Raw genomic sequence first — 15,138 nt, 5'->3', positions numbered from 1 at the left:
CTTTAGGTCAAGATGTCTACAAATCATGCAAGTCACTGACCTTTCTGAGTATTTGGTGATGAAATTTGAGATTCATACCGTCAGCCTGAGATTTTTAACTATTTAAGCACTTTGTTTAATCAGTGGGGAAAAAAAGCCATTGCAAGATTGTGAGTCAGAAAATACCAAAGTTCTTAATTTACCTGAGAAAACTCATGTCTGTCCTCACCCAGTCTTTAGCAGTGGAGCAATTAGCTTTGTTTTTCTCTTGTTTGTTTTGCTTTTTTCAGGTGATGCTTTTTTGGTGATTTCTCTTTTTGTTTTGTGAGTTTGTTTGTTTTTTTCAGTGTAGGATCCCTAAATATTCTTAGTGGCACAGACCACATATTGTGAATATCCTGTCTATGGGCAATAGCTTTTTCTTCTTGATTTGTTTCAAGTCACAGGCTGAAATCCATCACTACAAAGGAAACATAGAGCTGTGTTTTTTCCTGGGGCTCAAACAGCTAAGTGAAGTCAAACTAGACTTGAGCTGTTTATTTCTCAGAGACAAAATTTTCCTTTCTTAGTAAAGTATCAGATAATGCAGATTTCACTCTTGTGCATTTTGGAAACTGATATTTTAATCAGTGGTGTAGAATTTCTTGGGAATATTTGCTGTGCTTAGGAGAAAAAAAAGTGGTCCTTTCCAGCACCCTCTCTGCTCCTTCATCTCCTTTGTGTAATGTTACCTTGCATAAATTGCATGGTAAATTAGCATAAATTGTTAGCATGGAACAAGAGGATAACTTGAGTTGTACAGCTTGAACAACTCTCCTGATCCATGTTCAAGCTGGCAAACAAACAAGATGAGCAGGCTGAAGAGGTTTTCCTAGGTGATTTGCACAATGGATTTTTGAACCTTGGCATGCTGACCTACAAACTGAGTGCTTCTTCTTTTGTTTCCCTGACTGGAAACCTGAACTCTTTTTTCCATGCACTGGGGACATGGACTCTCACTCCTGACTCAGGCTAATCAGGATGCAAATTGGGTCCTATGGCCCAGTAATCTCAGCCCACCTATACATGAACAATGTTTCTGACAGAAATAATGATATTAAACCAAAGTCTTGCTCTTCTGTGGCCATGTGAAAAATCCAGGAGGAAATGGATTTATTCTTGTTCTCTGAGAGCAGTTTGTCTTGGTCTCATTACTGTATTTCCCTGTTTAACTAGTGTTTCAGGCAGTGCTATAGAAATGTGTTCTTGCACTCAAAATACAAGCTAATTCAGAGTTTGTCACATTTTCTGATATGTTGGCATTTCCAGTGGGTATCTTTAATAGGAAGTTGTAAGAAATCCCAGTATGTGAGGATTGCTCTTGCATAGCTAGTCCATGGGAGATATTCCAAGACAGAACAGTCAGATGAATAAAGTTGTACTGGGGGGAAGTTAGGCAGCCTTGAAGCTTTTTACTTTCTTAATGCTGAAAACATCATTGTGCCAGGACTCTGAAAATTGAAAAAGGAAAGAGATCAAATCAAGAATATTTCAGCTGCTGGCCTTTTCCTACCAGTTGTGTTCCTGCTCCCCTTGTCCCTGTGACCTTGCATTTGCCAGTGCTCCAGCACTAAGCCAGCACTATGAGGGAAGCATTGTATGCAGTGGCCAGCCAGCCGCTCTTGCAACGTAATTCATACTCACCTTAGAGACTGCAAATAGTAAAGGTGTGTCTGGCTGCCTGAGTTGCAACCAGGCCCCTTTGAAGAGTGCTCTGCTTAATCTGCTCCATTTTGGTGCTCCCCAGGGGCCTGTCAATGGAAAGTAGAAAGCACAGCTGTACACATCTCTTCCTCTGATGCCTTCAGTCCTTGAAAATTCAGGGGCCACTTTGCAGAAAACATTCAAAAATCATCCTGAGGGTTTCCTTGCAGCCCTGCCTTAATTGCCTCCTTCAGCTCCAAGTGTCTTTCCTTCTTTTGCCTTGCTGTATGGCACAATCTCCTCTTATGCTGCATTATTTAGTATCTCAAGAGTGGGCAGTGTGACTTCAAAAGCTCTAAAGCCTCCAAGCCAACTTCTTGGATTATTTAAAGAAATAGGGTACTTCTCTGTGATTCTGAGCAACCAGGTTATAAGAAAGATTTTTTTTTTTTTTTAACATACTAGACTCATAGAAAACAAATTTTCTGCCTGGGTAGAAGAAATCTCTTCTCACCTATGCTGTGACTCCTGTCTCCACCCCATTCTGGGTAGTTCCAGTGGGCCCAAGTAAGCAGCTCCTCTTTGCTATTCAGTTCTTATCTTAATCTATGGAAATTACTATTTAACATAAGAATTAGTGAAAGCAACTTGTGAGTGTGCTAACAGTGTGTTAGGGTGAGGATGTAAGGATGTTATTTGATTAAACCTTAAGCGCTGAAATTCAAACTAAACAACAAAATCCTCCTCCCTACCGGAGTAGCTTCATACCTACAGAATATCAGATTCTTCTGGGGGTAGATTACAGTCCAGATGTCGAGACTTGTCCAGATCTCTTTCCTGGAAAGACTTAGTTTGTTGTTTTTTTTTCCTTTGGTTTTCATTGGTTTCTAATTTGCAGATGGGCTAGTATTTAATGAGAAGAACCTTTGCTATGATATTTGTGTCCATCATCCAATAGGATGATCAGAATAGTGCTGAGAGAGAATTTTAAAACAACTCAATTTAAATACAATTTTAACAACAACTTCTCTTTGTTCTTATAATGCAGACATTTTTGATAGTCTGTCTTTTTTTGATATCAAATCAAAAAGTGTGCATTTCTATTATTGATCCCTGAAAGTTATTAGAGGTATCATGAGCTATGTGTAGCTTTTTTGGGGGTGCACATGACTTGTTCCTGACTTCTGGTATGAAGAAAGGCTAATCTAGACTGAGACCTCTCAGAAACTTCTGAGAGCATAAATTTGGTAGAATATAAATATTGTTAGTCTCCATAGAATTAAAGATTAATGATATTTAGTTTTCATATTTTCTGCAAATAGGAAAAACTTCTCATTTAAATTTAACCAAGTAAGAGAACCTTTTCAACATTTGATATGAATGTGTCACTGAAAAAAACAAGTCATGTAATTTATTGATTAAAACTTGTAAATATTTTGTGTTTTACTGTACTTAAAGGAATTTTTGTGGGGATGTATCTTTTAATGAACCAGTAATTCAAAGAATACAAAACTGGAAGCTCAGAGTTTAAGATGAGTCCAGGATGATTCAGATAGCAAAGAATCTTTAAATACAATATGTCCAAAATAATGTGTTTACCATCTGAAATAGCTGTCAAAACCAGTAACTCTTAAGACTGGTAAGAACACCCCAAACCTCTAGTTTATTACTCTTTGACCTTTTCTTTTACATTAAATAGATCTGATTTCCATGGGGAAAAAAGTTTTTTATTGGACACCATGTAAAAGATTATTTTTAACCCATGCTAACATTTTTCATGTCATCATATATCAGTGGTCTAGGCAAGTCTAATAATCACATACAAATAAAGGCTGATTCACCCATGGTAACCATGCAAGCAACTCTTATAAACCTGGTGCATTCTTACATTATTACTTGAAAGAACTGTATCTTGCCAATACCACCTAAGGAGACATTCCGCTCTGCCTTTTGCAACCGGGCTTGTCTGTCTTGCATTGGCCTTTTTAGCCATCAGCACCTTTGCAGCAAGCGTGGGTAGAGTCCTTTTCAAATCTTCGTTCGTGAAGCCTAACCATGATGATGATGACTTGAAAGGAGATAACTGTGTCGGTTGTGAGTTGTCTTGACTAAGTGCAGCAGTAGGTTTTGCTGTTGGAATAAATATTCAAGTTGTCTGAGGCCCCTGTGACCTTGGATGGTGAAGGTTTTAGTGGTGCTGCTTTGGGTAAGGTATGAGAACTGTCAGGGCGCTGGAGACAGAGCAAGCTCATTGTCTTCAAGGTCGTCTAGTTTAGGAGTGCTATGGCGCTACTCTGTCAGCCAGGAGTGTTATGCCGGAAGGAATGCTGTAGGTGAATATCTTATTTCAAAGATTTGTTAATTATTATTTTGTTTTGGAAAGAGGGATTGTGCATCACAAAGATAAAATTTTGCATTTACTGGTCATATCCTAAAGCCTTAGGCTGTCTGTATTGAAGTGTGCAGCCTTCTCTTCTGTACTTCGGGCAACCTGCCTCTCTTGTCTCCAAGGAGAGCAGAACCAGTGGATACTCTAAGAAAATTGCACAAATGCTGTTGCCTCAGCACTGTGAACTGATCAGGGGTTCCTCTCTTGTATTTTTAGTCTTCTAATGAAAACATGATGATACTGTGAGAGGACCTCACCATGACCCATTTTAGAGTGGAGGTCTAGGTGTACCTCCATGGGTTCTGTAGAATCGCAGGGTTCTTACTAAGTCAGGAAAGGTTTAAAAATGCATTCTATTTTTAAGAGGCAAAGATGAAAATGATTGAATTATTGATTAAAAGAAATGAAAAAGAAGTCTTAACCATTTTCATCAGGTTTCTCTTTTGCCTGGCAGTTCATCGGTGTAGAAACTAATTGTTAGAGATGTGATTCTGGGGATATTTCTGAGGTACTGTGCCAACATGTCTACAGTTCTTGATGAAAAAGCCTTATGGTTTTTCTTTGCTTGATGGCTTTCAAGAATTTGCTTCTTTGAAGATAATGGCATTGCCCTTTTCTTCCCTTTACCATTTTTCAGGCTTAAAAGCGTCTTCACAATGTATATACATGAAGGTTTCATGCAGTCTTGACTTCTGCAATGGTGAAAAAGGTGAAAGAGAAATTTGCAAAGTGACCAGGTTTTCAGCTTCACTATGAATCATTTGGTAGTCTTTAAAAGACTTGAAATATCAGTAAATTGCTGCATTATATATATAACAAAAAAAAAAAGAAAAAAAAACCTATAAATTTTAACTTTTTGCACATTATCTTGGGAAAGAAAGACCTACCCTGCAAGGTGCTTATGCCAAACTGCTGAGAACACGCTCTTAAATAGAAACACAGCTTGTGACTTTGGTCTGTTTGCAGGCTGAAAGTACCCAAGACACGCAGAAATTCTTCTGCTTAGAAATGTGTGATAGCAATGCCAAGATAAAATGTATTTTAAAAAAGTTTACAGTTTAGTTAAACTAAACAGCATTTTATTCTTTTATGTGAGCAATTATGTGAATTTTTCTGAAGTTCATTGGAGTGTACAATGTAGCTCCTACCTCACTAGAGGTAATTGCAAATCATAATTAATGTATTACCAATGTATTACTGAATTTAAATATGAAAATCAACAGCCATAATCAACGGAGCTGGTAAAATGTCTGGCCTGATATCAGAAGCCTATATCCAATCTTAACTTTGAGCTGTGTCTTATTCTTCAACATGCTCTTAGTATGGCTTTTCAATAGCTAAGAAACTATAAAAAGCAATATTACCCCAAGAGATACTTTTGAGACCATTCACAGCATCTCAAACCCATCAGGATTGGATATTTCAGCAATCTCAAAATTTATCATTCTCATCAGTCTGTTTGATCAAATGAAATCTGTAAGTTGGTTGCTGGATATAAATTACCTGGGAGCCTGAAGATTAAAAGGAGTTCATGAACAACAGGAATGAGGAGAAACAATTTAGTCAGGTTATCCCAACTCACTAGATTTTTATAAGTAAACCTATTTCCAGACAATTGATTTTACATTATTCATTATTTGTTTGAGATTTGAATGGCAGCTGGAATATTATAAAAAATAATGAAACTCCCCAAAGGCAGTGGAAGTAAAAACTCGAGACCAGTTACAGGTATATGGCTCAAAGAATGCTCTTGTTCTTGAAAATCAGCTTCATTCATTTTCGATGCACTGAGAAAAAACACTGCATTTGAAAACTCAATGTTTGGTTCATTAGCACTTTCTCTTACCTATCTTGTTTTAATCTCCTAAATTCTCCCACTGTTATGATTATTTCCCTGATAAGGTGAGATTTCAGCTGAAATTTAGGAGATCAGGAATAGCCAGCCTGGTAATTCATTCTTGAAGAGAACAGGGATCCCAGTTTGCCTGCCACTCTTATTTCCATCTCTTTCCTGCTCATCACTTTTAAATTTTCATGTTCAGAAGTGATGTTTCTTTCCATTATGAAAATTATGGAAAGAAGTTTTCTGTGTATGATTCTGGTACACTAAGGAAAGGAATTCTACCCCTGATTTTGACTAATATTTGTAACCCATCACTACTGAGCTGTTTCTGCTGCGCAGCACTCTCTCTTCCTTGAGGGTAGACTGTGACTTTGCTCTCAGACATGAGTAAGAAGCAGGGACACCAATACCAGCCCAGGAGTCCCGTGGAAACAAGCTCATAATTCAAGTTGAGACTGTCCCCAGTCCTTCACACCTCAGGACAAAAATGGCCTAGGCTTTTTCTGGCATTAGTTTCTTTCTTCCTCAGCTTAGCTGATATGGCTGATCTCTTCATCAAAGGCAGTCTGCATTAAAGACTTTCACCCTACTTTTCCTCTTTTTTGCTTACAGCTACTTTAGAGTACAGTGGTCTTTGTACTAGAATGAAATCATAACTGTACATGGATATTAATGGTTAAGATCCAAATAAGCCCATGAAATGATATTCAGGGATGACATCCCAGATTTCCTCTGCAGTGAAGTTGGGCAGGGAGAAGGAACTCTATTAAATCACATCCATGCAGAGAAACATCTCGAGCTGGAGTAAGGAGAGTTCGGACAGTGCTGAAATTATCTATTTTACCTTATGGATAGGGAAAGGCACATCACTGCCCAAAGTTCTGACGTGGAACCCTAGCTGTGGTCTGTATGAACCTTATCCTGAACAGCTATTGCCAGACCGTTTCTGCAAAAACAGCTATGATGGTTTTAAGATTTTATTCCTTTCTCTCTCTTCTTCCATCAGTATATTAACACTGTTCTGCTGTCAGCTACTGCCCATGTAGCAAATCTGAGGAAAAAGATAATGGGAGGGCTCCTTGTGCTTCTCTGTGCAAGTTAAGTTGTATGAGACTGCTGCAGCAATCTATGCTAAATTGTGCCTGTTAGTGCCTGAGACTGGCTTTTTTCTGAAGCAACAGCTTTGCTTTCTGTGAGGTCATGTGCAGGCAGGGAAATATCATGCGAAAAGATGACTGGTTGCAATGTAGAAGCTGTATCTGAGCAACTGCTGGGGCACTTAGCAGTGGGTCTTAATCCCCTCTGGGCCCTTCCTCCAAATATACACTGACCTTTAGGGAAGGTAGTGGAAGAAGACTTAGACAATCCATTACATTGAACAAATGCCTGTGGCTCATCCCTCCTATTGCCTATTAAGTTCTGCAAGCACACTGTTACCCAGGTCCCCAGACCACCAAAGGATCATGCTTGCATTACACATCTTGTTTGGCTTCATGAGTGGCCTTGATTTCATGACCTAATCCAAAGTTTGCTGGAATAAATGAATAAATTTCCTTTATCTTTCCTTGAATTTGGACCACAAGCTCAGACATGGGCTGGGGATGATGGCAAAGATTTCTTTTGAGCCCAAATAGTGGAACTGGATGTTCCCTGGTGCCATTATCAAAGAAAAATAATTGCACAAAACCATTCTCTAGTAGAAATAGAGGCCCTTAAGAAGCTTTCAGGTCATGAAATAGTCCTAGTTTAAATGGCTGGATAAAATAAGAGCTTAATTATCTGTGTGATCATGACAACCATGAGCAGGGCACGAGAGGGTGCCTGAGCTGTGGGGCAGTGTCCAGTAACAAACTAAAGACAGGTGACAAAGGCTGTGTCTGTGGCTGGGGCAGCTTGCATTGTGCTGTGGAGTCCACCACTTCTGGATCATCAGTCATTCTTCCCCTTTCCTGTTGAATCACTGACTGGCACTGCACTTCCCCAACACCTCTGTGGCTTCTCTGGATCCAGAGATACGCTGAAGTATGGCACAGAACAGACAAGTCCTGGCACTATGATGGTACATGAACAGCATATTGCTGCTTCATGGGTGCATTAAGTCCATATCTACTTAATTCCCTTATCTTGTTCACCCTGTTATTTCTGGGGCACCCCTTAGGGCTGCTGAGTGCCTGAGGTCTCTCTGTATCAAAGCTGTGAGCAGCTGAAGCAGACTCAATGCAGTTACAAGGCATCAAATCCTCTCCCTAAAGCATGAAGGCACTAAAGTTTCTTGAAGGATCAATGCCAGGTAGTTTTGTATCACTTCAATAAAACCTTATATCTTTTTATATTGTATGTTTTTTCTTGAAAATTACAGAAATGTCTTCACTGAAGCTTTCTCAGTATGTTTTGCCTGGGGTAGAGACAAAGATTGGGAAATTGCAGCCCAAGCATTTACGTTTGGCAAAGTTAGAAGCAATCAAAGTTTGTTGTGGTGTATAGGCAAAGCCTGGTATTAGGCACTGATGTCACTTCTGAGAACAGGCAAAGTGTTAAAAAAATAAAATAATCAGAAGTCTAAAAATTATATAGAGTTTGCTTGTTTTGCCTTTGAACCACAAAAGCAGAAGCTTTAACTTTGCAGCTGGTCATTGCATTCAATGTACATTTTTTGTGTTGCACTTTGTAAAATCACTCACTGGAAGCTTTAAATGTTTTTAAAATATTACGACTTTTAAAGTGATGGGTTTGGTTTTGTTTTGGTTTGGTTTTTCTTAAGTTTTGTAGAGTAGAGCAAGGAAAATCTCTCTTGCAACCTATTTATACCATTCTTCAAGTGAAGAGGTGGTACTGCTTTTAAAATTTTATTAAATCTTATTATTTCTGAAGAATTTTGACCATATTGAAATAAGGTCTTTTAAAAACTAATTAATCCTTAACTCTGTCAGTTGCAAGAGGGTTTGTGGAAGTGCTTGTTCTCTATACAAGAACATAGACCTTGAGTGGCTGAAGCTTCCAACCCTGAACAGGCAAAATGTCACCTGGTCACTTGCTCCTTTCACACTTCTTATTCTGAATCTAATGTTGATATGATTACCTAGTAAACTAGATTGAGGGGTTGAATCAACTGAAAACTCAGAATTTTTTTTATTTTCTCTTTTTTTTTCTTGTCTATCTGAATAATTTCAGCTAGAAGAAAGTATTGTTGTCTTAAAAAAAAAAAGTTTTCTTAAAAAAAAAGTTTAAGTGGAAAAGCCCTTCTCAGCGTTAGCTATAGTGATGGATGAGTTTTTCTACAGGTTTCCTCTCTAGGGCTTTTACAGCATTAATTTTCATAGGCAAGAATGTTGCATTAGGACTTGAAATTGCTCAGACCAAAGGGCTTTTTGTGTTGTTGTTTTTTTAACTTTGCTCTTCAAAGACATTACTTTGTTCATGACGAATCCATGGAAACTCAGTCTAGATTTGTTTGTTACCCAGAGGTATAGTTTAACCCTGCACTAAACACTGGATGATATAAATGATGTTTATATGATTCCAAATGAAGGAGAAATTGATGTCAAGTCTTTCAGACAAATTTTGTCATGTAATGAGGGACAGGGATTGAGAATTACCAATGTGTGCAAGAATACTATGGAAATGATAAGTGCTTGTCAGGTTTGAATATTATTCATTCTCATATCCAGGGCTTATGAGACATCCTATTTAATCCACACTATAGTTTTGTGCCTCTTGGGTTTAATTAACCCTGATGTAGCTCTGACAACTTCATTAAAGGTGGACAAGGGCGGTTCCTGAATCACTCACAGGAGCGCAAACATGATATTTTGAAAAGGGATTTTAAACCCCCTCAAATCTGTGGCAAGAATCTCAGAGGAAATAACCTTGACTGGATTTCTGAAAAGTGCTGAACAATTTTTGCACTTATACCTATGTGAGTGATTGCTTTGGGTTGGATTTCAATGAAGACGGGGATTTGTTACAACTTCATATTTGCCATGACCAAAGAACTAAAATGGTTTAGCATCTTCAAGAGCAAATCCCAAAACTATCCGATGGGTTAATTAAGTAGGACCATTTTTGACTTGTGTTCAAAGGGCCATTCATTCCTGCAGATTATTATTTATGTCACCTCTCAAAGATACCCTTAAAAAACGCATTGCTCATGCATACCATGGGTTCTTTCACCCACCTCATCTCCCAAGGGTTTTTCTCTGTCAGTTTGCCAACAGAATAGCCCTGCTTCTGTGTCTTCTTGTAGTCCCTAGGTGGATTATTGAGAAGAGTGACTGGAGGGATGTGGAAAGGTAAGTGAAAGCAGAGGCAGAAGCACAACATGAGATGTGAATAACACTCTTCCAGTGAGATTCAGAGAACTCCCTATATTCAGTTCAGTTTTCAGTATAAGACCAAATATGACAGCAAAATATCCACTAGATAGTAACCTTTTACTCAGAGACAGTAATCCTTGGCAAATTTTAGTCAAGCACTGGCAAAACTAATCTAGCTTGACACCAATAATAAATTGTGCAAATTCCTGTGACCTTCATCATTCTTATTTTGTATTAAATGTCATCTTGTTAGATGATGCATGAATGAATGGTACAATATGATAGATAGCATGAATTATTGTTCACTAATGGATTTTGTTTAAACATGTCTCCTCTCTGGGCTGGTCCTTGAGAAATATGCCCAAAATAATTTCTTAGCAGGTCTTAAAAATCAAAGGAATGTAGGGCCTTCATAGGTGTTTAAAAAATGGCTTCTGGTTGGTTTTGGTGTGGTTGGTTGGGTTTTTTTGTTTAGTTGGTTTAATTTTGGTTTTTTTTTTCTATTTTGTTGTTGGATTTTTTCCCCTCAGTTTAAGATGTGGTTTTTCTCCCTGCTTTCATTACTGCATGAATATGGACACTTGGACTGAAGGACACAAATACACAAGCTTGAGTTGGACCTCACTCTGTAGGTAATGCTCATCAAAAAACTTTGGGAAAGGAAAGCAGGCAATTTCTGAAATACGTAAGGAACCCTCCAGACTGAACATACTGGTGATTAAACTGAGAGGAGATGAAAATTGATTTTTGTCTTACAACCCATTAAGGCCTCCACTTCCTACCCAGGCTGTTTCCATGCTCCCTGCAAAGCCCTGCCCACGGGTAGTGTAGGCCATGGAATTAGAGGAGGTTCAATAGGTTTTTAGCTTTCCCCTGGCAAGCCAAGTAGTTCCCTAGCAGTCCTTAAACCTCCATTAAAACAAATGAACTAGAAGAAGTGTGTCTGCCTACGAAATGGTAGATGCAGTCTTACTGTATGACATAGATATTTGCTTAATAGCTTATAATAATTAAGATGATATCTAGGCTGACCTGATAATTTTGTATGTGAAATGCTGTTGTCCCTAAACACATCCATCTTCCAGCTATCTGTTGGCATATAACCAAGTTTTTAAGTTTACTCTTCACTAGATGCCATTGATGATAATCGGTTTGAATATATTTCCAGAGACTGTCAAATAGGAAAAATTTTAATTGTCACTGGTTTTCTTAAAAAAATCCACAGAAACTACCTTTTAGGCTTCAAGATTGTAGAGAATTAAATGTGGTACATTTTCAGTCCAACTCCTTTTTCTGTCTACAGTTATATAAATATATGTATATCCACAGCTATACAGATATAGCCAGATAATGTTTAAGATACCAAACCAAATTCCACAAGGAAACAAAAACTACTCCCTGGCTCAAATCCCTCCTTTTCAAGATAACTGCCATTTTGTAACATGATTGTGTGTCTCAGGGTGTGGATTTAGTCTGTGTCACTTTCCTTCATATACATGTGATACCTTTGATAGACCTAGAACCACTCCGAATGGATACTAAGGAGAGTGACAACAATGTCAGGTTTTCCTGATGTCTCTTTCTCTCCCACACAAGGTTATTATTTTCTTGTCAACCAGCATAGCTTGAAACAACCTCTAGGCTGCTTTAAAAAGGTTTGTGTTCAGACCTGATATTATGTAGTTCAGATTGAAAAAATCTACCTAATATTGAAGAACTCTTGATTGGAAGGTAACATTCTCAGCTTCCATAACTAGGTAAAATCCTTACTAAATATTTCTGCATATCTATAGTGAATTTCTTTCAATGGAATCAAAAATCCCTGAGCATTTTTAGTCCTGAAAAAGCAGCAAATTTTTATTCCAACAACTACATTTCTGTAAAAGTTTTTTGATGTGTCATTAGGTAGCAACCCATTTTACACAGGAACTGGTGTTTCCCTCTTATTCTATTGCATTATGGAATTGTCTTAGGTGCTTTCCAGTCAACTGCACTTTAATTGGGTGAATGTGCAGGTAGGTGGAAGGCATGAGAATGTTTCATCTGAGAAACGTTCAGAAAATTTGGCTGAGTGCAGAAAATAGTAAAGGGAACATAGTGACAGGCTCCACAGAGGCTGCAGCTTGTCTGGGTTAACAATATAGAAGCAGTTAAATCCTTGTACATATGTGTGACTACCCTGGGGAAATGAGCATATAATATGATATATGGTTTTCCCTGCCTTAGTGTTGCTCTTTGTCTTAATCTTTTTCCCCAACTCCTTCAGTCATTCTATTTTTAAAACACTGAAAATTATTATTTGAGGCACTTCAAGGAAGTCTCAAGATGTTATTTCTGAAGTGTATTTCTTCAGTCATGCATCTCTTGCTTGAAAGCTGGAATATAATCATGAGGACAGATATGTAGAACTGAACAGGTGATTACAATATGACAGTTAGAAGGGATGGGATGCTATGTTGGTACTGTTTGTGTTAAATTTTGCTTATCAGACTCTACATGGAGTACATTTTCTGTTTGGTTTTGATAGGTATATAACAGTAGAGTTTTTTTGTGGGGTGCTTTTAGTGTTTTTTTCTCTCTCCAGAAACTTTGTTGTGTTTTGACTTTGATATGCTGCCAGTTCGATTTAGGTGCATCCAATGCGAGAGTGAAATCTTTTCTAGTAAAAGTTACTAGCCAGATTCTTTTTCTTCTTTTGGGTCTATGCCAACCCTAAATAAGGTCCAAAATCACCTTTGTCTTGAAGGTAGTATATGGCAAATATGAGCACTAAAAGAAATGGGGCTGCCACCACACAGAGTTCGATTTTGGGATTTTCCACCAATCTTTCCGGCGTTCCCCTTTTATTCATATTCTCTTTTAAACAGCACCTGATGTTTGTCTTTTAGTTAACCAAAATTTCCAGGCCTGTCCTAAACCAGTGCCTTGATCCCACACATTCACCTCACATCATGTGGTGGCTGTGTTCTGCCACAGGAGAAAAACCCACGCTATCATGCAGACCATTGAAAGTGGTGTTCCCTTTGAGAACACAGAACTCTCTTTATCAAAAAACCAGTTGCGGCCAAAACACTCCTTTTTGATCCTAATTAACTGAAAGCAGCTGCTGCTGGCTTAACTTGTTCACACAGTAATATAATCTTGCTTAGATTTTTCCTATACAGAACATGAAACCTAAAAAGGTGGGTGCACAATTTAGTTTGCTTTTGGTAGAAATAAGATCAAGGCTGCAGTAGGTGTTTTCTAATAGTGGCATACCTGAGATTGGGTGTTGCCATGCCAGCAGGAAAGTGCAGTGCATTCATTTCCCAATGATTTGAGCAAATCTGAGCCAGGCATATTTAAGTTCAGGGCATCCCCAAACTTAACACCAATGTATGGTTTTCTATGAATATTCTGTCTCTGGGAATGTGGTGCTCTCTGATTTTTCACTTTCCAATGTCTCATTCAGTAAGTGCTTCTTCAAAAAAGGAGATATTTGTAAACTGTTACTTTATTGAATCATATAAAGTAAGACCAGACTTTTGTTGAAATCAATGGGAGTCTAGTTCAAAGAATGTTTCCAAGGAAGAAAATCTTAAAATCAAATAAATGTTTACCTGACACTGAAGTCTAGCACTAATTCTCACCATGTAAACAAGAAGGATTTGGGAAAATGAGCCATGTTGATATATGACAAATAAACTGCATCCTGACATTTTGCAAAATTTAGGATTTCCTAGCATTAGAAACAGTCTAACATAGCTTTAATTGAAACACTGGAGATATAAAGGGTATATAAAGAAACTCAACCAGTTCCAGACTTTTTACAGTCTTCCATAACTAAAGGATGTGAGGTCACATGAAGATAATCATGGGTAAATTTCAAGCAAATGAAATTAAATATTTCCTCACAAAGCACTTTGATTATGCTGGAGGTCAGAATCAAACAGTGTAGCTGAACTTTTAAAAAATACCAACTAGCTTTATGATCATCCATAAAATTTTTAGCTTTACCTGCTACATCAGGTTAGTCTATATTCATGCCTCATGGCATTAGTTGATTACCAAATGACCAAAAGGAATTTTTCTTTTCTCTATGCCTTTAATTTTTAGCAACGGTTTGTGGTAACAACACTTGCATTTGTTTTCCAGATTTTTAATTCTATTATTCTAGGTTCTATTACAATACATTCTTTCAGGTTTAATAAATTATCAGCACAATGCTCTGTAGAATGATTTAAGGTAATTCACATTTTAAGAAACTCTGAAACCCTCAATTTTTCCAAAACTACTGTCCCTTTGAAAAACAGCTTTAAGTTATCTTATCCTCTCACAATCCTACTATATCTGTAGGAGAATGGTACATTTTATTTTTGCCATTAAGGCAATCCCATAATGCAACTGAAGTCCAGAAATTATATATCAAATCTGGTTTTGAAATATATAAAGCTGAAGAAATTGGAAAAAGACTGTTTCACCTGGAACACATCCTCTGATGTCTTCATAGATTCCCTAAGATCCACATTGTTTCACGTGTCTGCTAGGGTAAGATCAAAGAAGATCCTAGGAAATACAGTGTGGAAACTGGATGCCAGTAAGGCCATGAAACAGGAGGTGGGTGCCCAAGCCTTGTACTCAGTGTGTGATAGTGAAGAAGAATTATCAGGATCAGTTTCCAGAGATATTTATAACAGCACAAAACCTTGTGCGAAAATAAGAAAAAAACAAAAGCAAACCCCCAAAAAACCACACATGAAAAAACAAACAAACAAAAACCCGGAAACACCACACCAAAAAAAACCCATCCAAACACACCAGACAAACAAAATCAAAACAATCTTTCGGGTCCTATAAATAGACTATGGAATCACTGTCAACTCATAGGAGTTGTCAACAGTGAAAGCAGTGGCAACTGCTGGTGAAACTGCAGTTACCTTGATGGAAAAGAT

Source organism: Pipra filicauda, unplaced genomic scaffold, assembly GCF_003945595.2.
Source record: "Pipra filicauda isolate LSUMZ 115617 unplaced genomic scaffold, ASM394559v2 scaffold218_size1660888_pilon, whole genome shotgun sequence".
Taxonomy (NCBI): Eukaryota; Metazoa; Chordata; class Aves; order Passeriformes; family Pipridae; genus Pipra; species Pipra filicauda.
This window is presented reverse-complemented; position numbering follows the sequence as displayed.